Source organism: Aquarana catesbeiana, linkage group LG01, assembly GCF_042186555.1.
Source record: "Aquarana catesbeiana isolate 2022-GZ linkage group LG01, ASM4218655v1, whole genome shotgun sequence".
NCBI lineage: Eukaryota > Metazoa > Chordata > Amphibia > Anura > Ranidae > Aquarana > Aquarana catesbeiana.
In genome coordinates, this window is record NC_133324.1 from 547266539 (window position 1) to 547294323 (window position 27785).

Genomic DNA, 27785 nt, shown 5'->3' on the forward strand with positions numbered 1-27785 from the left:
GGTAATGGACGGTCAAATAGGGCAGCCTTTGAGCCTTACCTTGCGCCGAGGTCCCGCCCCAGTAGTCTTTTAGTGTGATACAGTATTTACCTCTATTATTGTCATTGTGAATGCTGAGTAGGGATGGGCCGAACATCCCCCGGTTCGGTTCGCATCCAGAACATGCGAACAGGCAAAAAATGTGTTTGAATACGCAAACACCGGTAAAGTCTATGGGACTCGAACGTGAAAAATCAAAAGTGCTAATTTTAAAGGCTAATATGCAAGTTATTGTCATAAAAAGTGTTTGGGGACCTGGGTCCTGCCCCAGGCGACATGTATCAATGCAAAAAAAAGTTTTAAAAACAGACTTTTTTTGGGAGCAGTGATTTTAATAATGCTTAAAGTGAAACAATAAAAGTGAAATATTCCTTTAAATTTCGTACCTGGGGGTGTCTATAGTATGCCTGTAAAGCACACAACCTGGCAGGCCGCAGGAAAAGAGGGGGGGACAAGAGAGCGCCCTAAACATTGGGAGGGTGCTTTGGGATAGCCCCCCCAAAGTACCTTGTCCCCATGTTGATAGGGAGAAGGGCCTCATCCCCACAACCCTTGCCCGGTGGTTGTGGGGGTCTGTGGGCAGAGGGCTTATCAGAATCTGGAATCTGGAACAAAGGGGACTCCCAGATCCCGGCCCCCCCTGTGTGAAATGGTAATGGGGTAACGGGGGTTTCTTGTTATGCGTCAGAGGGGGCGGGGTCACCCGTACATGTCACTGGGTAACCCCGGCATTTCCCCTTGCGTCAGAGGGGGCTGGGTCACCCGTCCACGTCACGGTTACCCCGCCCTTGGTTATTTAAGAACTGTCATCAGAGTCGCACGTCATTCTGCTGGGCGCCTCCTATGGAGGAGGCTGTATCGTTTGTGGATCGTAGAAGGAGTACATCTCTGGAATTTTTTTTTTTTATTAAAGGACTTGTGCCAAGCTGTGTGTGTGTTTTTTTACCTTTTTTGGGTGAAATGGTAGGAGTACAATGTACCCCATTACCATTTCACACGGGGGGGGACCAGGATCTGGAAGTCACCTTTGTTAAATGGGGCTTCCAGATTCCGATAAGCCCCCTGCCCGCAGACCCCCACAACCACCGGGCAAGGGATGAGGCCCTTCTCCCCATCAACATGGGGACAAGGTGCTTTGGGGGGGCTACCCCAAAGCACCCTCCTAATGTTGAGGGCATATGGCCTGGTACGGTTCGGGGGGGTGCTCTCTCATCCCCCCTCTTTTCCTGCGGCCTGCCAGGTTGCATGCTCAGATAAGGGTCTGGTGTGGATTTTTGGGGGAACCGCATGCCATTTTTTTTTTTTGGTGCGGAGTTCCCCTTAAAATCCATACCAGACCTGAAGGGTCATTTTCTTCAATGGCTTTTATGTGTATGGTCGGGACCGACAATTCATTAATAGCCGGCACTAGCGCCAGCACTTTTAAATGACTTTTTTTCCTTTAGAAATGTAATTTTGCTCTCGGACTGTTATAAACACGGGAACACCCCCAGGTACGAATTTTAAAGGAATATTTCACTTTTATTGTTTCACTTTAACCACTTGACCACTGGGCACTTAAACCCCCTTCCTAACCAGACCAATTTTCAGCTTTTGGTGCTCTCACATTTTGAATGACAATTACTCAGTCATGCAACACTGTACCCATATGAAATTTTTGTCCTTTTTTTCACACAAATAGAGCTTTATTTTGGTGGTATTTAATCACCACTGGGTTCTTTATTTTTTGCGCTATAAAAGAAAAAAGACCGAAAATTCTGTAAAAAAATAAATTTTTCTTCATTTCTGTTATAAAATTTTGCAAATTAGTAATTTTTCTTCATATATTTTGGCCAAAATTTATACCGCTACATATCTTTGGTAAAAATAACCCAAATCGGTGGATATTATTTGGTCTTTGTGAAAGTTATAGCGTCCACAAGCTATGGTGCGAATATCTGAAAATTGATCACACCTGAAGTACTGACGGCCTATCTAATTTCTTGAGACCCTAACATGCCAGAAAAGTACAAATACCCCCCAAATTACCCCTTTTTGGAAAGAAGACATTCCAAGGTATTTAGAAAGATGCATGGTGAGTTTTTTGAAGTTGTCGTTTTTTCCCACAATTCTTTGCAAATCAAGTTTTTTTTTTTTTACTTTTTTTTTTTTCACAAAATTGTCATATTAGCAGGTTATTTCTTACACTCCACATATGCATACCACAAATTACACCCCAAAACACATTCTGCTATTACTCCCGAGTACGACGATACCACATGTGTGAGACTTTTACACAGCGTGGCCACATACAGAGGCCCAACATGCAGGGGAGCACCTTCAGGCATTCTGGAGTGCCCAGGCCAATTCTGACATTTCTCTCCTACATGTAAAAATCATCATTTATTAGCTAGAAAATTACATAGAACCCCAAAACATTATATATGTTTTTTTTAGCAAAGACCCTAGAGAATACAATGGCGGTTGTTGCAACTTTTTATCTCACACGGTATTTGCGCAGCAATTTTTTTAACGCTTTTTTTTGGAAAAAAAAACTGTTTTGTGCTTTACAAAAACCAAAACAGTAAATTTAGCCCAATGTTTTTGCATAATGTGAAAGATGAAGTTTCGCCGAGTAAATAGATACCCAACATGTCACCTTTCAAAATTGCACGCGCTTGTGGAATGGCGCCAAACTTTGCTACTCAAAAATCCCCATAGGCGACGCTTTAAAATTTTTTACTGGTTACATGTCTTGAGTTACAGAGGAGGTCTAGGGCCAAAATTTTTGCGCTCGCTCTACCGATCGCAGTGATACCTCACATGTGTGGTTTGAACACCGTTTTCATATGTAGGCGGGACTTATATATGCATTCGCTTCTGCATGCAAGCACACAGGGACAGGGGTGCTTTAAAATTTTTTTTTTTTTTTTTATTGTTCATTTTACTTTATTTATTTTTGTTTGATGCTTTTTTACAAAAAAAAAAATTTTGACCACTTTTATTCCTATTACAAGGAATGTAAACATCCCTTGTAATTGGAATATGGCATGACAGGTCCTCTTTACAATGAGATATGGGGTCAATAAGACCCCACATCTCACCTCTAGGCTGGGAAGCCTGAAATAAAAAAAAACAAAAAAAAACGATCCTGGCTTCGATCGTAGCGGTGAGTCGGTAGAAGCAGCGGAGTGCGGCGGGAGGGGGGACATCCCCTCTCGCCTCCCGTAAGAACGATCAAGCAGTGGAACAGCCGCTATGATCGTTCTTATGGTGTAGGGAATCGCCGGCTGAAAAAGCTGATATCTGAATGATGCCTGTAGCTGCAGGCTTTATTCAGATATCCCCGCACAAAGTCAAGGACGTTGTATGACAGTCGGCGGGCGGGAAGTGGTTAAAACGTATTTTTTTTTTTTTTTAACACAAAGTTGTCCATTTATACAATATTTCTAACACATAGCATGTACACAAAGCAAAAATGACACCCCAAAATAGATTCTCCTGCTCCTCCTGAGTACGGCGATACCACATGTGTGAGACTTCCACAGCCTGGCCACATACAGAGGCCGAGTACAGCCGAGCGTGGCTCAGCATGGCAGGATATGGCTGGGTATGGCGGGGTATTGCAGAGTATGGCGGGGTATTGCAGAGTATGGCGGGGTATTGCAGAGTATGGCGGGGTATTGCAGAGTATGGGGGGTATTGCAGAGTATGGGGGGTATTGCAGAGTACGACGGGGTATTGCAGAGTACTGCAGGGTATTGCAGAGTATTGCGGGGTATTGCGGAGTATTGCGGGGTATTGCAGAGTATTGCGGGGTATTGCAGAGTATTGCTGGGTATTGCGGAGTATTGCGGGGTATTGCAGTGTACTGCGGGGTATTGCAGAGTATTGCGGGGTATTGCAGAGTATGGCGGGGTATTGCAGAGTACTGCGGGGTATTGCAGAGTACTGCGGGGTATTGCAGAGTATTGCGGGGTATTGCAGAGTACTGCAGGGTATTGCAGAGTACTGCGGGGTATTGCAGGGTATTGCAGAGTATTGCAGAGTATTGCGGGGTATTGCAGAGTACTGCGGGGTATTGCAGAGTATTGCGGGGTATTGCAGAGTATTGCGGGGTATTGCAGAGTATTGCGGGGTATTGCAGAGTACTGTGGGGTATTGCAGAGTACTGTGGGGTATTGCAGAGTAATGTGGGGGTATTGCAGAGTAATGTGGGGGTATTGCAGAGCAATGTGGGGGTATTGTAGAGTAATGTGGGGGTATTGCAGAGTAATATTGGGGTATTGCAGAGTAAGGTGGGGCATAGCAGAGTATTGCAGAGTAGTGGGGATGGCTGAGCATGGATGGATGGATGGTTGGATGTCTCTGTGCAGCGCTGTGGGCACTACACAACCAGCCCACAGCGCTGCAGCCATCCATCCATCTCCCTCTCCTCCACAGTGTACCGATCGGTACACAGGAGGGGAGGAGAGGAACCGGCGTCATCAGACGCCGCCGGTCTGTTTACATGTGTTACATGGTAAATGGCCGCGATCAGCGGCCATTTACCGGGATCCGTGATGCGCCGGGTCCTGAGGACCCGGCGGTCACGGATGTGTTCGGGTGCGCGCCCCAGGGGGCGCGCGAGAGGGGAATTCTGAGAGGACGTCATATGACGTCCTCCCAGAGTTAAGCAACCGCCCTGCAGCCGTCATTCGGCTATGGGCCGGTTGTTAAGTGGTTAAGCATTATTAAAATAACTGCTCCCAAAAAAACGGCTGTTTTTAAAACTTTTTTTTTTTGCATTGATACATGTCTCCTGGGGCAGGACCCAGGTCCCCAAACACTTTTTATGACAATAACTTGCATATTAGCCTTTAAAATTAGCACGTTTGATTTCTCCCATAGACTTTTAAAGGGTGTTCCGCGGCTTTCGAACTTGCCGCGAACACCCCAAATTGTTTGCTATTCGGCAAACAGGCGAACACCCAATGTTCGAGTCTAACTCATGTTCGACTCAAACAGACAGACCATCCCTAATGCTGAGAGAGAGGAGTTGATAAAAAGTGGTGACTGTTATAATCCAGTAAATCCACACACTAATGGCATTATTGTGGACTGTGCACTTTTTATTTGAATGTATCTGAGAATTAGAGCTGTTGAAATAATAAAATGACAGTAAACTTATTCTTATTGTAGAAATAAGCATTACCCTCAAGTATTGGTTTATTATGCTGAGCCTGTGCCAGACAGGCAGTAACAGTGCCTGTGCAGTCACTGCAGTGTGCTGCTGTCTGTGTATGCTGTACTTGGCCATGTACATGTACAGCTATGGCCAAAATACACCAATATTAATTTTGACAACGTCTGCCAGTGCTGCTTCAGTGTTTTTAGATCTTTTTGTGTCAGATGTATCTGGTATACATGATCTGACATTTGTGTCAGATCATTGTATCCGGTAAAGCATTGCATAAGTGTCAAATGCTTTTATTGACAATTACATTAAGTTTATGCAAAGAGTCAATATTTGCAGTGTTGTGTTGAGTTGACCCTTCTTTTTCAAGACCTCTGCTGCAATTTGCCCTGGGCCTGACATTCGTGGCATCACTGGCATGTTGTCATTGTCAATCAACTTCTGTGCCAGTGCCACATCCTGATTCCTGACTGATCTGGCACCGGTCCGGCACTGGCAGTGGCACTGTACATTCTTGCATAATCAATGCTTGCAGCTTGTCAGAATTTGTGGGGTTTTTTGTTCCCTCACCCTCACCAGCCTCTTGAGGTCGGATTGACCACGACCACCAGTCCACCACAAGTTCTCAAAGGGATTAAGGTCTGGGTAGTTTCCTGGCCATGGACCCAAAATTCCGTTTTTTTGTTCCCACTTCCCCAAACAACTTAGTTATCACTTTTGCCTTATGGTAAGGCGCTCCATCATGCTGGAAAAGGCATTGTTGTTCATCACCAAACTGTTCTTAGATGGTTAGGAGAATTTGTTCTCGGAGCCTGAGGATGTTTTTGTACCATTTATTCATGGCTGTGTTCTTCTTAGGCAAAATTGTGAGTGGGCCCACCACACCCTTGGCTGAGAAGCAGCCAACCTCACACATGAATGGTCTCAAGATGCTTTACTGTTGGCATGACAGTCGCGCATTCTATTTTTTGGGGGTTTTTTTTGGTATTTTTTCGTTACCCTTTTGTGAAAACAGCAATATTTTTGACAAAGCGGTTTTACTTAAATAAAGACGTTATCCTGTATAACGACTAAATCTGTGTCTGTAGTGCATGTTCAAACCTAACCATTAAAAACAACATACCGTATATACTCGAGTATAAGCTGACCCGAATAAGCCGAGGCACCTAATTTTACCACAAAAAGCTGGGAAAACTTATTGACTCGAGTATAAGCCTAGGGTGAGAAATGCGCAGCTACTGTAAGTGGAAAAGAGGGTCAAGAATGCCCATTTGCATCCTCACTGTGCCCATTTGCAGCCATAGGTCCCCCGAACTTCAAACTCGGTAGTTAAGGGTTCCTAGATGCCCCCTAGCTGCAGCCAAAATTTGGGGTCTCTGGACCCAAAGGGTCTCGAAATGACATTGCTGCAGATGGACACCGTTGACCGAATTTGGGGCCCCGTATCTCGGGGCCACTTGGTGCTAGGAACCCCAAATTTGGTGTGCAAACCCAGTGGAACTAGCACTACAACATATCCAAGCTGGGGTTCCTAGCACCAAGTGGCCCCGAGATACGGGGCCCCAAAGTCAGTTCGGAAAATGTCAAGCACTTTTCTGTAGCAGAGAATGACATTTTCCAAATCGACTTTGGGGCCCCGTATCTCAGGGCCACTTGGTGCTAGGAACCCCAGCTTGGATATGTTGTAGTGCTAGTTCCACTGGGTTTTCACACCAAATTTGGGGTTCCTAGCACCAAGTGGCCCCAAGATACGGGGCCCCAAAGTCGGTTTGGAAAATGTCATTCTCTGCTGCAGAAAAGTGCTTGACTCGAGTATAAGCCGAGGGGGGTATTTTCAGCACAAAAAATGTGCTGAAAAACTCGGCTTATACTCGAGTATATACGGTATTTGATTTTTCATTCCAGCAGCAGTATATAATGAGTTTGGAAATTGTAGAGAAATGCTTAAATAATGCATTACAATTTAACTACACCCATTAGATTTTAGACAACTAAAAGGAGTTTTAGTCAACTAAAAGGAGTTTTAGTCGACTAAAATGAACTGGAGATTTAGTCGACTAAATACGACTAAAACTAAAACACTTGCAGAAGACTAAAATAGGACTAAAACTAAAATGCCATTTTAGTCCTAAGACTAAAACTAAATCAAAATTTGCTGCCAAAATTAACACTGATTACAGGGATCCGAGGGCCACCACACCTTTTTTGCAATAGTCACTTTGAATACTCAATCAAATCCAATCACTTTACCCAATCAAGTCAAAAGAAAATGAAAGAAAACAGCATTTTTGTTAAGGATTGGTTGACTAAAGTGAACAGTTTCCAAAATTAACATTTTATTTCTATAACAAATCAACCTCAATATTTTTCCCAGTGTATTATGTATTAAAACCACTAACGTAGCTCATAACATATGTTTTTTTTTTTTTTTTAAAGTTATAGGAAACTTTGTAAAGCGCTGCGCAAACTGTTGGTGCTATATAAATCCTGTATAATAATATTAATAATAATAATAATACTAATAAGATAATAACTTTGTTGGAAGGTGGATAAATTACTCATACCTTTGAATCACTTCGTATAGCTATTAACACTTTCTGGCCAGAGGCCACTGTACACCCATAGTTCCATACACTTACAGAAGGACTGCGTCTTATCTCCAACCGGCAGCTAGGTCTGTTCCTACCTGCCCCAATGATAGACTCTGTAGCATTTCGAGAAAGTGTATCTTCGTGTGTCCTTAACTCCACTAGCGTATGTTCACTCTGCAGCTTTAATAATTCGATTTTACCCTCAAGTACACAGGGAGGCCACCGCACTTTGCTTCATAAGACCTTGCACATCAGTAGACCCTGCCACTAAGTGGGAAACATGAAGTACTAACTTTTTCCTCACTAAGTCCCCAAATGCCACCATCACTGCCTCAACTGCCAACTGGCTGCTACTCCTTCTGTTACACCTTTGTTCTCCAACCATAAAGGTTGATCAGAATGTTCATGTGTAAACACATAAGCACTTGGGTTAACCTGGTCACCACATAGATACTCTTCTCTCTAACCCAGAGGATTAAATAAGTCTTGTTCTCAATTCACAGTTCTTTTGAATACAACAAGAATACACCACAATAATACACTTGATCCCCTTCCTAAGAATTCAGACCAGGCAATTCTTCATTAAGCAAACAATATTTACTAAATAAATTTAACTTGGGTAGCTGCATCACATACAGAGAGTATATTCAATTCTGACAATATACTGTATTTGACTATTTTACAATTGGCTGCACTGTTATTAACTTTTCTCTGCCCCCTTTGATGGTGCTGCTCATACCTTATTTTGCAAAGTCCTCAGAGATTATCAGCCCATGCTTTTGGAACCCCAGATTGGTTTTCCTATTAAAGGGCAGGTTCCCAGCAAAGCTAATCACCTCACAAAGACAGGTCCACTCACTTCTATCCCCATGCTGGACATCAACCACAAGGCTGCTCTTCCCCTGTGTTTATGTCTTCCAGAAGGGCAGTTACACAGAAACAGGGGAAGATATGACTCAGCATGAAAATCTTAACCCCCACACAGAGCCAACCAGCATTTAAAGATACAATAAACAAATCATACATTTGGCAACAAAACACTTTATACAGTAGGCACCTGCCTACAAACTTAGTGCAACTCAATGTACTACCAGAAAAAAGTTGAATTTTGGATATGGCAGAAGTAATACCAGTGCCCCCTCCACTGCAAATGCAAATGTCCAAGTGTGGTAAAGAAGATAATAGCAGAAGATGAAGCAAACACACAAGCTTCTGCAGAACATGGCAGCTTGTAATATGGAGTACGTGACATGAGTCCTCTTTACAGTAGAACAGATCATGGGGAACCAGCTGACTACCACTGTGACATTGAGCCAAAGCAGTTGCTCTCTCAAAAGGGTACATATGATGCCTAAGCCATGATCATTTAGCCACACCTCTGAGAACTTCCTCACTCCAACATAAGCAACAAAAGGTCTTCAAAGCATTACTAAAAAAAAGCTTGGGTAAACCCATCAAGGCCCACACTTTTATCTGAAGGCAGGGAAGAGATAGCAAGGAGGGAAGCTTAATGGACTTAATACAGCCTTGGACTCTGATAATAAGACGGCTGGTCAGTAACCTGATGTGAATGAATATTATAGAAGTCCAAATAGTAAACCTGGAAATGTCAAGGAGGCTATAAGCCACAGCACCCTTAGAGATTTTTCAGTGTAGCAGTACCCCCCAGGAGCCACTTGGATATTGGTTTGCCCGGGCCTCCCACTGACTAATCCACAGCCAGTTACAGGGTATTTTCATACAGCAAGGTGCACACACTCTTCCGCTCGTTATCTTCAATGACTAGTCTAGGGGATTTGTTTTTTGTATTTTATTTGGAGAACTTGAATAGAAGGGATTTAGTAGGATACTCCAAATTATCTATCTATCCTTTTTTTTTTTTTTGAGTTCATTCACAAACTTTTCTTCTCAGCATTACATATTCACATATTGTGTGTAATATGTCCGCCTGTGTCAGATTTCGTCGGAAAGAATAATTTATATTATTCACTGCAGGCGGTTTCCATCTTCATTGTGGGCATTTGAAGCCCACAAGCATTTATTTCCTGGATGTGGTGAATGCTGTGCTCCCAGCATTCACTGCTCGTTCCCGCACATGCTCAGTGGCATCCTGGGAAGCCTGAGACTAGCTCCCAGGAGTCTGGGAGAGACTAGAAACACGCCTACTCCCACGGGAGGAGAACCAGGAAGTGCAAAGAAGAATAGAAAAATAAAAGGTAATTACGGCGATTTAAATTTTTTTAAACGGCATGTCAGCATCTAGGCAAGGAAGAGAATACATACAGATATTGTTCAAAATTTGGGTGGAACTCCGCTTTAACTATTCACAGGTGAGGACAACTCTCTCAATAGAACTGTGTAGCAGATTATCTGTAAAACCATAAAGGTCCTGTATGGAATGAACAAGTCCCTTTGTAGTAGAAGGAACTCAGTGAACTTTGCCTCTTCAAGACACTAGTCAGTGTCCCCTTTAGCTTGCACCCAGTAGCTGAGTTCTATCACCCAGAGGGGAATCTAACAGCACAAGTTCCAGGGATCCCCTGTGGGGGTCTGTACTCACAAGGCTCCTGAAGCACATATGGCAGCCTTCTTCAGCAGTACCAGACAGGATCTGCAGACATCCTACCTCAATCAGCTCTCACATAAAACCATGGGTTGCAACTTCAATGTTTCAGGCCCTCAGGTCGACCACCTGAGGCCGCATGGCAGGCCCCCTCCCCACCTGGACCTCTCTCTGTAGAGGAAGGCCCCGAGACCATGTGCTCTTCAGATATAAATACAGTCACCCAGCATGCATTGGGGCACTTGCCCTTCTAATTGGCCAGGGCTGTATAGACATCCATGCTCTCGTCGGCCAGGTTTCCTCCCACTGTCCAGTATACTCTATAGCTACTGAATCAGTGTGAAACTTTTAAGACCACCTGAGCAGCACCAGAATACTGAGCAGACTCTATCAATCAATCACAGCTCTCTTTTACACAGATAGCACATAAATTTGTCTAGCTGTCTCCCTGTTAAGCAGAGAAACCAAAAACTATATACACTCACTTTAGCACCTACCTAGGAGGGCGCTACATCTACCCCCACCAAAAATAAGCCATATCCTTAATGGCTTGGCAGCTGCCTGTACAAAAAATTTGTCCAAAAATCTAGCTGAGTATCCCACAAACTTGGAAAAGGGAAATACCACGTGTGGCCAGTGGATACAAACAAGGTATAGTGAAAAAATATAGAGCATGTGCTGTACAATATATACAAGTTTAACCCCTTGCCGACCGGCTCACGACAATATACGTCGGCAGAAGGGCACGTACAGGCATATTAACGTACTTGTAGGTTGCCCTTTAGGACGCAGCATTGTGGGCGTATGCACGCGCCCGCCGCGAGCTCCGTGAGTGTGATCGCGGGTCCCGTGGACTCAATGTCCGTGGGGATACCTGAGATCGTCTCACAGAGAGGAAGAATGTAAACAAGCATTTCCCCGTTCTGCCTAGTGAAAGGACACTGATTAGAGCTCCCTGTGATCGGGAGCGGTGATCAGTGTTGTGACACACGTAGCCCATCCCCCCCACAGTTAGAACACATCCCAAGGACACACTTAACCCCTGCAGGGCCCCCTACTGGTTAACCCCTTCACTGTCAGTCACATTTACACAGTAATCAGTGCATTTTTAATCGCACTGATCGCTGTATAAATGTGAATGGTCCCAAAATAGCGGCAAAAGTGTCCGATCTGTCCACCATAATGTTGCAGTCATGATAAAAATTGCAGATAAACAGGCACCGTACAACAGGAGGCAACAAAGGGAAATCCAGAATCAGGGGAAAAAACTAGATCATCATGAACAGGACCGAGAGAGGATGGATGATTATTGAGGGCTGACAGATCTCTTAACGGGTATCAGTGATAGCAGCAGAAGTACCGAAGAAGGATGTCTGGTCTCCATCCATGATGCGCAATCTGCTAGGATAGAGTAGACTAAAGCGGATACCTTTTTCTCTGAGCCTCTTACCCACCTCCGTGTAGGACTTGCAGCGTTGTTGGACCTCTTGGGAATAATCCGGAAAGAAGAGTAGCTTGGTATTTTCAAATGGTATATCAGGTTTGGCCAGGACATGGTCACGGTAATTCAATAGCCAAAACAGGAAGGGCCTAGGGGGGCCCCCGGTTTAGGTGGTATTGGTGAGACCCTGTGTGCCCGCTCAATCACAAAGGTGGACGGAATATGTCAAGGCCCAGGAGAGTAGTCAGGAGGTGTTCCGTAAACTCCGTTGGCTTAGACCCTTCAGCCCTCTCTGGCAGACCCAGGATACGAATATTATTGCAGGGCTCAAAATTTCAAGTCCTGAGCTACTAGTCAGGCCTTAAGAGTTACACCAAAATATTACCAACAACAACTTTAAAATTATGGGACAGGGCACTGGGGGCAGACCAGAGGGACAGGGCCCTGGGGGCAGACCAGAGGGACAGGGCACTGGGGCCAGACCAGAAGGACACTGCACTGGGGGCAGACCAGAAGCACACCGCACTGGGGGCAGACCAGAAGCACACCGCACTGGGGGCAGACCAGAAGGACACTGCACTGGGGCAGACCAGAAGGGCACTGCACTGGGGCCACACTAGAGGGACACGGCACTGGGGGCAGACCAGAGGGACATGGCACTGGGGGAAGACCAGAGGGACATGGCACTGGGGGCAGACCAGAGGGACAGGGCACTGGGGCAGACCAGAGGCACATGGCACTGGGGGGCAGACCAGAGTGACATGGCACGGGGGCAGACTAGAGGGACAGGGACTTTTTTACTTCTGCAAATGTTGCTCTCCCTCTACCTGTATACAAGCCTCCTTCCCCATTCTTTTGCGGTGTCCTCACCAACCACCATCAATCCCTCCCTCACCTGCTCTCACATTCTACCCACTCTCATCATCAGGAGCCCCTTGCATGTCCCCGCTTCCCCCTTTTATACAGTTTGGCAGTGAGGAGAGGAGCTGCAGCACAGCGGGAGGGAGTACAATCCAGCGCTGAGAACCACACACCCGCATAGCCATTGACATCACAGCACAGATCACACTGACACCGCACAGCACACATTGAGACCAGTCTGCTCACACTGCACTGCTCAGCCTGAACTTCTGGAGACTTCCATAGAGCACAAGGAGAATAAAACTGCACAAACTATAAGGCTGCCGCTCTCCTGTCAGGGCAACTCTCGGTGAGCACTGCACTGCCTACTTGGGACACCCAGAATGGTGATTATCGCAGTCCTCTGGCTCACTCATTCCTTCCTGCTCTCTGTTCTCCAACTACATTGGCCGTGGCGGGAAGTCGGGCTCAGAGAGGTCATACTGTCAGGTCCCATGGCTTGATGAGAATTATAGGGAAAGCACCTGTGTACTGCACGCACCTTTCCTCCTTGGCCGCCAATCACAGCGGGGCTCGAAGTGTAGGCTCAGATTGGACTGTTGGTCATACAGCCCTGTCATCACTCGCCCTCAGCTTATTTCCACTGGCCAAATGTGAGTAGGTGAGTGGAAATTTTGAGGGTCAATTATTGCATCTAAGGCGGTTTTCGGTGTCAATGGCACGTTCCTGCAGTGCTCTCACCTGTGGCTGCAAGGCCCGCAAGCTCTCTGGAGTCTGAGTGGGTCGAGTCCTCCAGCGTGGAGACCCTGTTTTCCAACTCTGAGACCCTGGATCTATACTTGTCCAGATCTTGGCGGATTAGGCTGATATCCATGGCCATGAAATCTAACTTCTTCGTCAGGGTCTCCTTACATTCTCTTATCGTGGCCAGGAAGAATGCACCTGAAGGAGAATCCTCTGCAGAGGGAGCAGAGGAGGCCTTTGGGCTGGCTGCCATAGCTGATTTTAACTTCCTCATGAGCAAGATGGCCACCACAGGAGAGGGGTGGGAGCTGACTTGCCTGATTTTCGGGTCTGAGGCTGAGACATCGACCCCGAACCGGCGGGCTGTCAGTGTTCCCAGGAGGTAGGGGCACCAGCTGAGACCTTTTGGAGGCAAAACGAGGGCTGGAAAGGTCAGGGTGAGGAAGATTAAGATCTGAGCTCCAGTGCCTCACGTCTGATCCATTCACGTCACGCGCATGGGCCCAGATGCCCCTTCTTTAATTTGCAAGGATAGAAGGGAAAGGAAATTTGGGAATGGGGGATTGCCCTCGGCAACAACATTAGAAAACTTTAAACAGGTGATTCTTTTCCTCAACAGCTGTTCAAGCACAGTAGCTATGAAAGAACTGGTACTCTTCTTTCCTTTTTCTTTTTTTTTAGAGGCTCCCAGCACAGTAGCCTTTGAACTCAACAAAGCCTTCTCACAGCAAAAGTTCAGCTACTGTGGGTAGCAACAACTTAGGCATGACTCAATAAATCTGGGTGCGGTATCTGGAACATTTTCCCGTCAGGGCCCCAGATATTGCTAGACCACTCCAGACTCTTCTTCCCAGGCCGTCTGACCCGTACTCGGTCAATATAAATGGATCTCCCCAGATTCCAATTTTCTCTGACCAACAAGAACTCCTCCCAAAGCTGGGGCTTGGACTTGAGATAAGGCTTGGGGATAAACATGAAGTCCCAGACTGCATCCTCACACCAGCAAAACGCTCTTGCCTTCGATCTCTTCCACAATCTCCCTGGGAGCATAGGGGTAGTCTTACCCATACTCCATGGCTACCTTACACTGCGCAAGCCTCTATAGGCGAGAGAGCTTTGGTAACTTCTGGCGGTCACCTCTCCCAGGTGGAGCGTACGTGGTCTCTGCCTTCTTGATTAGCAGAGTGTATGCTTCATTCTGAGGCCGAGCAGAATTGTGGGGAGGGGGAAGATCAGGAGCTTGGTTGGCGTAAGGCTTGCAGAACCCTAAATTCTCGGCACACCATATGAGGATGGCATCTTGCTCACTGTCCTCATTGTGCAGGTCAGGGCAAGGAGAATCCTCTCCCTCTTCAGCTTCACAGTCCCACTCTGTGCCGACTTCTGACCCCACTCTGCGATCCCTTACTTTAAAGACTCAAAGCGGCATTCAAAACTGGGCCACCCCACATCAATGATACCCGGCCCCTCCTCCTTACCTGAGGAACTTGCAGACTCTGGCCTCTGGGTCCCCTTTAAGAGCCAGACCTAGACTTGCTGCGACTACAGCCAATGCATGTTGATGCCGATGCTCAGCCATGACCAGCTGGGTGCGCTGTATCTTCAAGATGCAAGTCTCCTTGGTCTGACCGATGGCGGTGTGGGTGTAGACCACTGGTCCTGGCCCCAGTGGTGCCCCCAGGAGTGGTAGCGACAGAAGGCTTTGGCATCTCAGACGTGAATCTTGTCTCCCAAGTCACATACAGGATCCTAGGCTGACAATTACTCGGCTCTAACTTCAGCAGCATCTCTCCGCAATGCCCACATTGACCCCAGGCACGCAGCCTCACAGTCACACGCTGGCATCTGCCACATACTAGACTGATGTGCTCTGTATCCTCCTTGCTGCACAGTGTCAGACTTCTGCGGGGTACTAACCGGACTCCCATATCAGTCAGCGTTCAGTTCTGAAAGTCAGTCTGCTTTCCATGCTCTCCGCCACCATGTGTAACAGCCCCAGCGCTCTGGCTCACTCTGGCATCTGCCATCTTGCTGCTCCTCACACGTGTCTCTGTCTCAGCTACACCCGGTGGTGGAAGTGATGTTACAGCTCCTCCCCACCCACCCGATTTGTGGACTGTGAGCGGCGACTCTGCCTGCATTCCCACTAGCTGACTCTTTGGCGGAGGCTCCTCCTGCTGAGCAGGCCTTTCCAGCACACTCTTTCCCCTGTGCTGCACGTTAACTCCTTCATTACTGCCGCTTGAACACTGCTTGGCTTCAATGAACTTTACTGTGAAGCAGACAGTATCCATTACAGCAGACACAGACGGCAGCTTCACCTGTCCTTACACAAGCGTCAGCTGCACTCCCTCTCCAGTGTGCTGACTGAACTCCTTCACTGCTACTGCTTAAGAATGTCCCTCTACTAATGACTGTGTAGCAGACATTTTCCTCTGTAGCATATACACTGGTACAATCCCTGGTGCTCAGATTCTCGCACACCGGGTTCACTCTTCCTTAGCCATCAGTTATTTTGGTAGTAATAAGCCATGCTGTAATACCTTTTCTGCCATTTGCAAGCTGTGCTGAAATGCAGATAGTAACATGCTATCTAGCGACACTCCTGCCTCTTCCCAGGCAGCTTCTAACTCTCGAAGCACACACGGCAGGAACTGCGGACATCCTCCCTCAGTCAGCTCTCACAAGAACCATGGGTTGCAATTTCAATGTTTCAATCCCTTAGGTCGACCACCTGAGGTCACATGGCAGCCTGCCCTGAGGAGGGGCGACAGGCCCCCTCCCTACCTGGACCTCTCTGTAGATGAAGACCCTGAGCCCATGTGCTCTTCAGATATAAATACAGTCACCTAGCATGCATTGGGGCACTTCCCCTTCTACTTTGCCAGGGCTGTATAGACATACATGCTCTCATCTGCCAGGTTTCCTCCCACTATCCAGTATACTCTATAGCTACTGGATCAGTGGGAAACTTTCAAGACAGCATGAGCAGCACCAGAACACTGAGCAGACTATCAATCACAGCTCTCTGTTGAGCAGACAGCACATACATTTGTCTAGCTGTCTCCTTGTTAAGCAGAGAAACCAAAAATATATACACTCACACTAACACCTACCTAGGAGGATGTTACATCAATATAGGTTTAAGGTAGTTTTGCCCAGTATGCAAGGAACCTTCTGCATTGTTACCATATTCATGAAGTGATCTAGGTAAACAGTCTTTATGTGGAGCATGGGACTGTCAATTAGAGATTGTAGTTACATTTTCTTAAGAAACAGCATTTGTAAGATAAAAGAAATTGCGTTGCGCTTGATTAAATGTCATACAGAGAAATATCCTAAAAAAATGTGTCACTATTCACATCCATTATGCATAACTGTGCTAAAAAATGTTATTTAAATATAACTAAAAAATATCAAAATACTCCTGTGAAAAAATGATATCACTCCTGTGCAATGTGCATATGTATAAACCTGTGGACAATCAATATAAAGTGCATATAGTGCCAAAGTATATACATACAATTATGCATAAAAATATATATTAAAGGTGACTGAAAACATAAAAAAGCATGCACTACTTCATATATCGTGCAACATGCAAAACATCAAAGAAACGCAAACTGCGTTTAAATGGCCGTGACACAAAGTTCTTATATAAGTGTCCCAAAAATGCAACTAAAAAGTGTTTCCGTGTCCATAAATCTTCATAGATGTCCAGGTAATCCAATGTGCCGAATTCCAGTGCTTTTTAAAAAATATTAGTGTGCCACAGTGCCTCCCCACAGTGGTTGCGCTCACCTTAGAGCGTGTGACACAGCTTTTACCTTGTGTCAAAACACGCTATGTAGCCACCCCCTGGGCTATATGCGAACGCTAGATCGATCTCCACTCTGGGTCAGTTAGGCTCCATAGACATTAATCATAAAAACAAGGAAAGACTATATAGTGTAATTCCACTTTCAAACGTTTATTCCAACAAGACAACTTTCCCACAAAGGGGTACTCACATTTCATGGGTGCTGTTGTGCACCAAACTATAAAAAAAGCTCCAAAGGATATACTGTGTGGTCTGCCGCGGGGTATGTGCTTCTCCCGGCTCAGCTGTTCGCTATTCCGCTGTTTTATGTTTTCAGTCACCTTTAATATATATTTTTATGCATAATTGTATGTATATACTTTGGCACTATATGCACTTTATATTGATTGTCCACAGGTTTATACATATGCACATTGCACAGGAGTGATATAATTTTTTCACAGGAGTATTTTGATATTTTTTAGTTATATTTAAATAACATTTTTTAGCACAGTTATGCATAATGGATGTGAATAGTGACACATTTTTTTAGGATATTTCTCTGTATGACATTTAATCAAGCGCAACGCAATTTCTTTTATATTATGGTTTGTGCACGGTTATGAGTACGTGAACTGCGTTTGCTGCTGGATATTCTTCTTTGATATACCTGTGGTATATAACAACTTGTTGCTGCTGGTTTATTAAGCATAGGAACATTGTGGCTCGCAAGATTTTTTTCTTAGCATTTGTAAGATAGTAGGGTCCTGGGTAAATTTTTATTCTTGTTATAATCCACATAGTTCAATAAAAATGAAAGAACAGTCATAGAACTTGCATTTAAGAAGTACAGTATATAATTGCCCTCTGGCTCTATGGCCCCATTAGCTGAAATATTAAATGAATATAACTAGAAATAAAATAGTGAGGGGAAACCAGGGCAACTCATGGGGTGAGCTAGGAAGTAGCAGGCAGTGCACTACAAGCAAAACTGGACACAGAATGTACAAGTGGGAATCTTCGCAAATGCAGCAGGGAAAAGGCAGGCCTCATGGGTATGTAAAACTACTTGAATCAGCGGAAAGGAGAGTCACACAGGTAGTGGTTCCTAATATATTAGGCCCCATCGTTTTTCCCCAAGTCTTAGGACAGCCAGAGCATGAGAAGTGGGTATGCAAGCAGTAGTAGTCATGGAGCGCAATCCTTGAAGGGAGACACCCAGAACGTAATCTGGGAGCATATTGTGAATGTGTCCTCAGTACCAACATCTGGCACCTCGGGCAGCATGACAAGATTTCTGCATAAACAGTAAGGGAGATCAATGTGAGGGAGATCAATGCAATCCCGCAATGGGAGAGGAAGTGGGGGGAGACTGCAAAGAAAGAAAAATGTGAATTCTTCAGGATAAGAAGTACATTAAAAGTCAAATAAAGCAGCACATTGCAGTAAAGCCCCCCCCCCCCATTCAACCTGAGCTGTAAAAACAACATCAAGACCAGGTATCATATGCAGGACTCAGGCTTATGCCCAGTTGACAGGTCGGGGCCCACAAGGGGCAGACTGGGAGCATGCATGTGGCAAAAAATGTAAGGCCATCAAAAGAGCAGCAGGTGCTTATGGCAAAAGTGGGAGGTAAAGGATGGAACATGAAAGCTCCTGTTCCAAAGAAAGGACAGTGGTGAGGGAGGCTTGAAAGGCATCAGAAGGGAAATCAGCACCTGTGTCAAGGAAGTGAGTGGAAGAGAGAGAGAGGCTCACAAGCTGTGCAGCCAATGTGAGCTCTCAAACAAACTGAGACACAGCTGCTAACCCCCCTGTGTGGCCTGCCTTGCACCCATAATTTGGAGGAGCCTAACCCCTGTATGGGACCAAAGACTAACGGTCAGCCTCAGTGGCGGCTGGTGGATTTTCTTTTTGGGGGGGCGGCACTGACAGCAGCAACCCCCCCAGGAAGACTGCGGCGTGACACACACTAGCCACACACCCCCACGCAGACCGCGGTGTGACACTGACATCAACCCACCCCTGGGAGGACGGCATCGCAGCACCTAACCCGATCTAGGGCTGGTGTGCTGTGATATCCTCTCCTCCTCTCCCGGAATGGGATGCGGGCAGTGGCTCCGGTGTCTGCTACTCCCGCAGCCGTGTGTCTTCTTCCTGTTCCTCCAAAGCTAGGCATCCAATAGGATTGCCTGATGCTTTGACCAATCGGGAGACAGGTCTCACTGACCTGCCTCCTGATTGGCGGGGAGGAACGTTAGTGTGAAAATAGTGAAAATTAATTCGCTACCATCACACAACAGGGTGGGATCGGGATACAGTGCTCTGCTCCCCAAGCCCACCCTATTTTGAAGCCTATTAGAGACTCTGCCTCTAATCACGTGCTTCAAAATACACACCCCCGCCTATCACTGCCATACTAATTCATGTGTTCGGCGTCCTGAAAGGGCACATGAATACGGAGGGTGGTGAAGGTGTTAGGGTGGCAGGGCCTGTGCGCTCGCAATGCACGGGCCACCACTGGTGAGCCTGCTGTTTGTTACCAATATCAGGATTTGGATTGTTATTTACTTTGACTGAAGTAAGCTGTCGTTTTGTTTGGCTGTGATTAAAATAAATGAACTGTTTGCTTTCATCAAACTGGCTGGCGGTTATTACAGAGATATCCTCAGGTTACACATGGAACACAGTGAAGATAGTCATCATCTAGTGGAGAAAATATGGCACAACAGTGACATTACCAAGAACTGGACATCACTCCAAAATTGATGAAAAGACAAGAAGAGAGGTCAGGGAGGCTGCCAAGAGGCCTACAACAACATTAAAGGAGCTGCAGGTATATGTCCAGTATTCTTCATATGTCTGGGCTATGGGGTAGAGTGGCAAGACGGAAGCCTCTTCTTAAAACAGTTAAACATCCAAGCCCAGCTAAATTTTCTAAAAATCTGCTAAAAAACACATTTCTTCATCAGTTTAGGCCAATATGTATTCTTCTACATATTTTTAGTAAAAAAAACAAAAATCACAATAAGCGTATATTGATTGGTTGCGCAAAAGTTATATTGTCTAGAAAATAGGGGATAGATTTATGGCATTTCTAATATTAATTTTTATTTTCATGGCGGTGATCAGCGATTTTTAGCAGGACTGCGACACTGCGGCGGACAGATTGTACACTTTTGACACATTTTTGGGACCACTGACATTTAAACAGCGATCAGTGCTATAAAAATGCACTGATTACTATATAAATGACACTGGCCGGTAAGGGGTTAACATGATCAAGGAGTTAAATGTGTTCCCTGGGAGGTGTTTCTAACTGTGGCGGGAGTCCGAGTGTACTGACTGGAGGAGAGAGATGGCTGTTCCTGATCACTCTCCACTCCCCTGTCAGAACAGGGATCTGTTTGTTTACATTGACAGATCGCCGTTCTGGCTCTCTGTGGAGCAAACGCGGGTGGCCGGCGGACATCGCGGCCGCCGGCCACGCACATCAGCTCCCCCGCCGCGCAGCCGGTGCACCTGCTATAGCTCTTAAAAGAGCTGACGTACACCTAAGGCAATTTGCGGGAACGAGCCGTCCTGCCGCAGTATAATGACGGTGGCTGGTCTACAAGTGGTTAAAGTATATGTGAAGCCAAAAACTTTTATCTAGTTTTTGATAGAGTAGGAAAGGATTAGAATCCATGATGGATTTCTACTGATATATAAGGCTCTGTTAGGAAGATGTAAATTTACATCCTGTCCTGGTGACAAAAGTTTCACCAGACAGGAAGTGCGGGAAAGTCTGCAACTACTGGATAATTTCCCTTGCTTACCGTCTGGTGAAAATGTTGCTAACCAGAAAGGAAGTGGTGTTAATGCGGTTCTAAAAGGAGAAGGTTTTTTTTTTTACCTTAATGCATTATAAGCATTGAGGTAAACAAAACCATTCTGGGTGCAGCTCCCCCCCCCCACTTACTCTTACTGGAGCCCCATCTTGATCCAGCTCTGCTGGGTCTCTCTCTCTCTCTCTCTCTCTCTCTCTCCTCATTGGCTCACACAGCAGGGAGAGCCATTGGCTCCTGCTGCTGTTAATCACAGCCAGTGAGCAAATGAGGAGAGACGGGGCTGAGCCACGCTCTGTGTGTGAATAGACAATTCACACACAGCCTCGAGTGCCTCCATAGCAAGAGGCTTGCTAATGGGGGCACTCAACGGAGAGGGGCCAAAACTGCCGGCGAGGAACCCAAAAAGAAGACAACCTTTAGAATCACTTTAACCGCTTGCCACACTATACATATACTGCAACTGTGCGGGCCGGCTGTGCAGAATCACATATATAGATATACGCGATTCTGCATTTCTGAGTAGGGGCGTATGCTCTGTGATTTGTCACAACACATGCCGATCACCAGGTCCCGGCCAGTGATTGACCGCTGGCACCTGGCGATCGGCTCTGAGGCTGGATTCACACCTATGCATTTTTAGTGCTTTTTGCATTTTGCAGATTTGCACTACAGAATGTGTTCCATAGGAAACCATGTTGAATGGACTGCAGTGCAAAACTGCAAAATGCAAAAAGCACTAAAAATGCATAGGTGTGAATCAAGCACCCCGAAATCCGGTCGTCTGTGTTCGTATTGTAGGTAGCACATTCCTCACGCTGCAAATTCTGTGATCGTTGAATGAAGCGCATTTAATGTCTTCTTTGATAATGCAAAAGAACGAAGATGTTTTGCTGTTCCTATTCACACAGAGTTCTCCCAAACTGATTTCTGGATTCTTTTTCTCTTTGATCTCATGAATGATATAGTATTTTTTTGAAAAGCCATATCTCCATACTTAATACTAATTTTTACACTTTTTATTTTTGGGGGAGTCATCTTTTATTGTAGATTTTATTCTGGTTTTTTTTATGATTATTGTTGAAATAATTTTATCTTTATCAAAAATTTTTTTGGGTGTGTGTGTTTGTAAAGTTACCACAAAGAACCATTTTGATTTTGATTTTTGTAGTTCTTAAATTGAACACAAATACATTTTTCTTTTATTTATTTTTTGTTTTAATTTTGTTTGGTTTAAGGTACCACAGAACCATTTATTTTTGTATTTTGATTTTTTCTTTGTATATAAAGTTAACACAAAAGAACCTTATATATATATATATATATATATATATATATATATATATATATATATATATATTTTTTTTTTTTTTTAAGATACCACTAGAACATTATAATTTTTTTTGGGTGTTTTTGCAACCTCAAGGAGATTGTTGTCCCTTGTTATTTTGACATTGTCTCTAAATCAATGATGTTCATTAAAACACATAAAGTCTTTTCATAAACTAAAATATCCATTTATTTATGGTAAAAAGAAAATAAAGAGGAAGTCAACGCTGGAAAAAGTCTGTGGACAAGAAAATTGGGATCTTGAGGAGTCCATATAAGAGGGAGCACAATCTGGTCCAGGAATCCCAGAGATCAACAGCAGCAGCAGATGATATAGATGTCCCCAGACTGTGGTACTACAACAGCCTGCGTCTTCTGTCAGACCAGACTGAACCCAGGTCATCAATTTGTTCTCTTCCCTGCAGCCTTCCCTCCATGCTGCCCTGCACCCTTCCCTGCACCCTTCCCTGCAGCCTTCCTTGGAGGCTGTGGCTCTGGTGGTTGAGTTATGGCAGGAAGAGAAGGAGGAGGAGGGGGGGGGGTTGCCTCATTTTTTTGTGTGTTGGCAGTTAGCTCGCCGTTCAGCCCCTTGTGTATCATTTTTGCAAAAAGTTTTTCACAAATGAGGCGTTGGCCCCACTCCATTTGAAGCAGCCTGCTGGCTAAATAGCACCCATAGGCCTCTTCAGCTTCGGGGGGGCTCTTCAAAAAATTGGTGGCCTCTCGCATGAGGCGCAGGGATGCCTCCTGTGTCACCATCCCCTTCCTGGCCCTTTTTGTAGGAAGGTGGAGGGGAGCCACTTGGGATTGGGTCAGGCTCCTACTGGGCCCAGCCACATCCTGCCTGACACTGGGTCCGGCCTCCTCCAGGATGACACTGGGTCCGGCCTCCTCCTGGCTGTCCCTGGGCCCGGCCTCCTCCTGGCTGTCCCTGGGCCCGGCCTCCTCCTGGCTGTCCCTGGGGCCGGCCTCCTCCTGCCTGCCACTTTCCACACTTTCCTCCTGGCTGACCTCATCCTGTGTATAAAAAAAAGACAGTTTTAGTTTGTTTTTGGTTCATCAATGACACACAATTTTCTTCTCATGACTTGAAAATTCAATGTTAAGACATCTATTACTAAAAGAGTCTAGAAATCAGACACCATAATTTTTTGAAGCAGGTGACAAACATATTTGGCCACTACTGTCAATTGATATGTATTTATCATTTTTAGGCAAAAATTATTTTAATCAATTCTAACATCTAGTTAACATCATTAATATTAGGACAGTAAATTTGTTTGAAAAAAATTTACCGGACTCCAGATGGTCACATCCGGTTCTTCCAGGATGGAAGACCCAGCTTGGTCCTCATCAGCCTCTGCTGGGGTGGAGGGAAGGGTGCATGGAAGAGTGCATGGAAGGGTGGAGGGAAGGGTTGAAAGTGATGCCCTGGCTTCAGTCTGGTCATCAAGAAAACGTACTTTATTGTAGTACCACAGCCTGGGTACATATACATCATCTGCTGATGCTCCTGATCTCAGGGAATTCTGGATCTTGTTATGCTCCCTCTTAAACATGTTCCTCAAGATCCCAATTTTCGATAACAACATCTCCATCGTTTCTTCTGGGATGTACGTCTGGACAAATGTCAGAAGTGTCTCCAGCGTTGACTTCCTTACATGTTTAAGATAATATTGAGGGTGTTTTACCTCCCACAGATTCCTCATCTCTCTGTATTGATCGATAAAAGCCGTCAGAAATTCAGGCTCCTTAAATTTAGCATTCATAATTTCTGTAAAAGATAAAGACACAAGGCAAAAAACACTTATGTTTCTGCTAAACCCTCATCATCTTATCCCAACATAGGCCTCATCAATCTGTCAAGCCATATAGGCTGCTTGCTACAAAGTTTTTACAAAATTTCCAAATTTAAAATTACCTTCGTTTTCTAGCGTCCCGGTCCACTATCAGCTACGCACAGAACATACGTACGACACAATACGTAATAACGTTTTATACACTGGGCATGCGTAAAACTCCGCCTGCTTTGCCCTCCCCTGACGTTCTTTTTCTTTACGCATATTCTCCGCCGCTTGTCTCTACGCACAGAACGTACGTACGACACATGCGTAATAACTCTCTTTATACACTGCGCATGTGTGAAACTCCGCCTGCGTCGCCCACCCCTGACGTTCTAGTTTAACGAAGATTCTCCGCCCCTTGTCTCTACGCACAAAACGTACGTACGACACATGCGCAATACCTCTCTTTATACACTGCGCATGTGTTAAACTCTGCCTGCGTCGCCCGCCCCTGACGTTCTAGTTTAACTAATATTCTCCGCCCATTCTTTCTACGGTGCGTAGTGGGGTGAACAATGGCAGAGACACATCAGGTGTGTACTACCTCAGGTAGCGACGAAAGTCCGGAGGCCGAAACGTCCTGATCTGGGAAGCAGAGATTTAAGGCCTCCAATATGTCCTTTAAAGAGATGGTGGAAATGGTGGCAATTCTGAGAAAAAATGACTATGATGGGAAGTATGGACCGTACGCCCGGCCTAATTTTAGAAAAGCAAAAATAATGGCGAAGGTGGTGAAGACATTACATCTTTCTTTTGGGGTACAGCGCTCAAAAGATCAGATTATATATCATTATAGATAATGTATCTATCTATCTATCTATCTATCTATCTATCTATCTATCTATCTATCTATCTATCTATCTATCTATCTATCTATCTATCTATGTATATATATATATATATATATATATATATATATATATATATATATATATATGTATCTATATACCGTATTTATCGGTGTATAACACGCACAGGCATATAACACGCACCTCAATTTTAGGAGGGAAGTTTAAGGAAAAAAATTTACATTTTAAATAAAGAACTTTGAAGCAAAATTAGGGTCACAGCTCATCAATGCACCCTGCTCACTGCCCATCTGCAGCCTCTAAATTGCCCAACAATGCAGCCTGTTCAGTGCCCATCTGCAGCAAATAACTTGACCAACAATGCAGCCTGTTCAGTGCCCATCTGCAGCCTCACCTTTCCCATAATTGCAGCCTCGCCAGTGTTGGATTATTCCTGCTGTCTCCAAAGGAAGAGGAGGAGCGAGCGCCGCTGAATTACACAGAGCCGCGATCTCCTGTGTACGTGGCGCTCCATCACCCACAGCCATGCCTTCTGGCCCTGCTCATATGATAGACAGAACAGTGGCCCAATGCGGGGCCAGGAGGTGTGGCTATGAGTGACGGAGTGTCAGGTACACAGGAGATTGCGGCTCTAATTCAGTGGCGCTCATTCCTCTTCCCTCAGAGACAGCAGGGATCGGTGTATAACACGCACCCACGACTTTCCCCTGATTTTAAGGGGGACAAAAGTGCATGTTATACGCCAATAAATACGGTATGTATCTATCTATCTATATATATGTATCTATCTATCTATCTATCTATCTATCTATCTATCTATCTATCTATCTATATATATGGAGATATATATATATATATATATATATATATATATATATAGATATGTATCTATCTATATATATATATATATATATATATATATATATATATATATATATATATATGTATCTATATAAATATCTATGTATCTATCTATCTATCTATCTATCTATCTATCTATCTATCTATCTATCTATCTATATATTTATATATATCTATATCTATATCTATTGATACCTATATATATATATATATATATATATATATATATATAGATATATATATAGATATATATATATAGATATAGATATAGATATAGATATATAGATATCGATATATAGATATATCTATATCTATATATCTAGATATAGATATATATATCTATCTAGATATGTCTTTAGAAATTTGAAAAATGTATTAAACTAGGAATTCTACAAAAAAACAGACAATTTGTACACCACTTCACTACAATGTTTTAAGATTACTATGTACTAAAATATCTGTGTGCTAAGTAAATTTTTTGTTTCATTCACATAGGGGAGAAAAGACAAGATGAACCCAGTCCCCCCCCAACCGCAACACCATAATTGGGAAATCAGCCCAAGCCCCACTGAGGATATGGAGGAAGGAGAGGTGGCCGACATGGGCACCCCACCAGGTGAGTGTCTGACACACCAGCTTACGGTAATCTATGTATGGCTGCATATTTCTAAACACATCTTTTAGGTCTGGGTGAACATTTTAGCACAGACAGTGCATAAGGACTAATTGGTCAGATAATGGCCTGGAATGGGGAAATTGATTTAATGCGGAATCGGCTGGATCGTATGCAGCAGGAAATGAAGAACATGATCGATGTTTTGGGGAGAATCTAAATGCCCTTTTTCAACCAAAAAAACATTGATCAGGTTCTTCATTTCCTTGTTTGCTGACCCCATTCTGGGCCTTCTCTTATCTCTTGTAAAAATTAGATGCCTGTTTTCCATAAAAAAAAACAAATTAAAAAAAAAAAAAAAAGAAGCCTGTTTAAAAAAAAAAATAAATAGAGGCCTGTTTTCACAAAAAAAAAAAAAAAAAAAAAATAGAGGCCTGTTTTCAAAAAAAAAATAAAGATTGATACAAGTGCTGGAGAAAGGAAGGCTACCTGGGCTGCGGGAATTGGGAGTGGAAAATAAGAATAAATGGTTGCAATACCAGGAGTTACGGACATTTATAGAGACCAAAATACCCAAGATAAATAGATCATTAACTAAATTTGAAAAAATACTAGTCGAACAACAAGCCCCAATTAAAAAAATATCAAAGATATATGATGAATTACTTCCTTCTAGCCCCCTTAGAGAGATAACCAGTATAAAAAAATGGGAAGCAGAGATGGGGAATACCCTATTAGAAGAAGAATGGGAAAAAATATTCAAAATCATACATAAAACAAATATAGCAAATAGATATCAGGAAAGAAACTATAAAATAGCAATGAGATGGTATAAGAGTCCTGTAACATTAAATTTAATAAATAAAAGGAACACAGATCTATGCTGGAGATGTAAAGTGGAAAAAGGAACGATGGAACATATATGGTACGGATGTCGTCTAGTGAGAGGATTCTGGAATAAGATATTCGAGATTTACCGCAAAGTATCGGGAGTAAAGGAGAGCCCAAACATGGAAATCTCATTATTATCGCTAACATCAAAATCAATAAAGACAATTAAAACAGATATTATGCACCATATGACATCCGCAACCAGAACAATAATAGCAAGAAATTGGAAAGAAATAAGAAGCCCAACAATAGCGGAATGGATATGTGAAATGAACGAAATTCAGTATATGGAAAAACAGATAAGAGACGAAGGGTATATAATAAGTCGCATACCAGAAATCTGGCAAAAATGGGAAGAGTTTCGGTCATCTAGAGAAATTATAGAATTTATATAATATGGAAGAAATGTTTTTGGTAT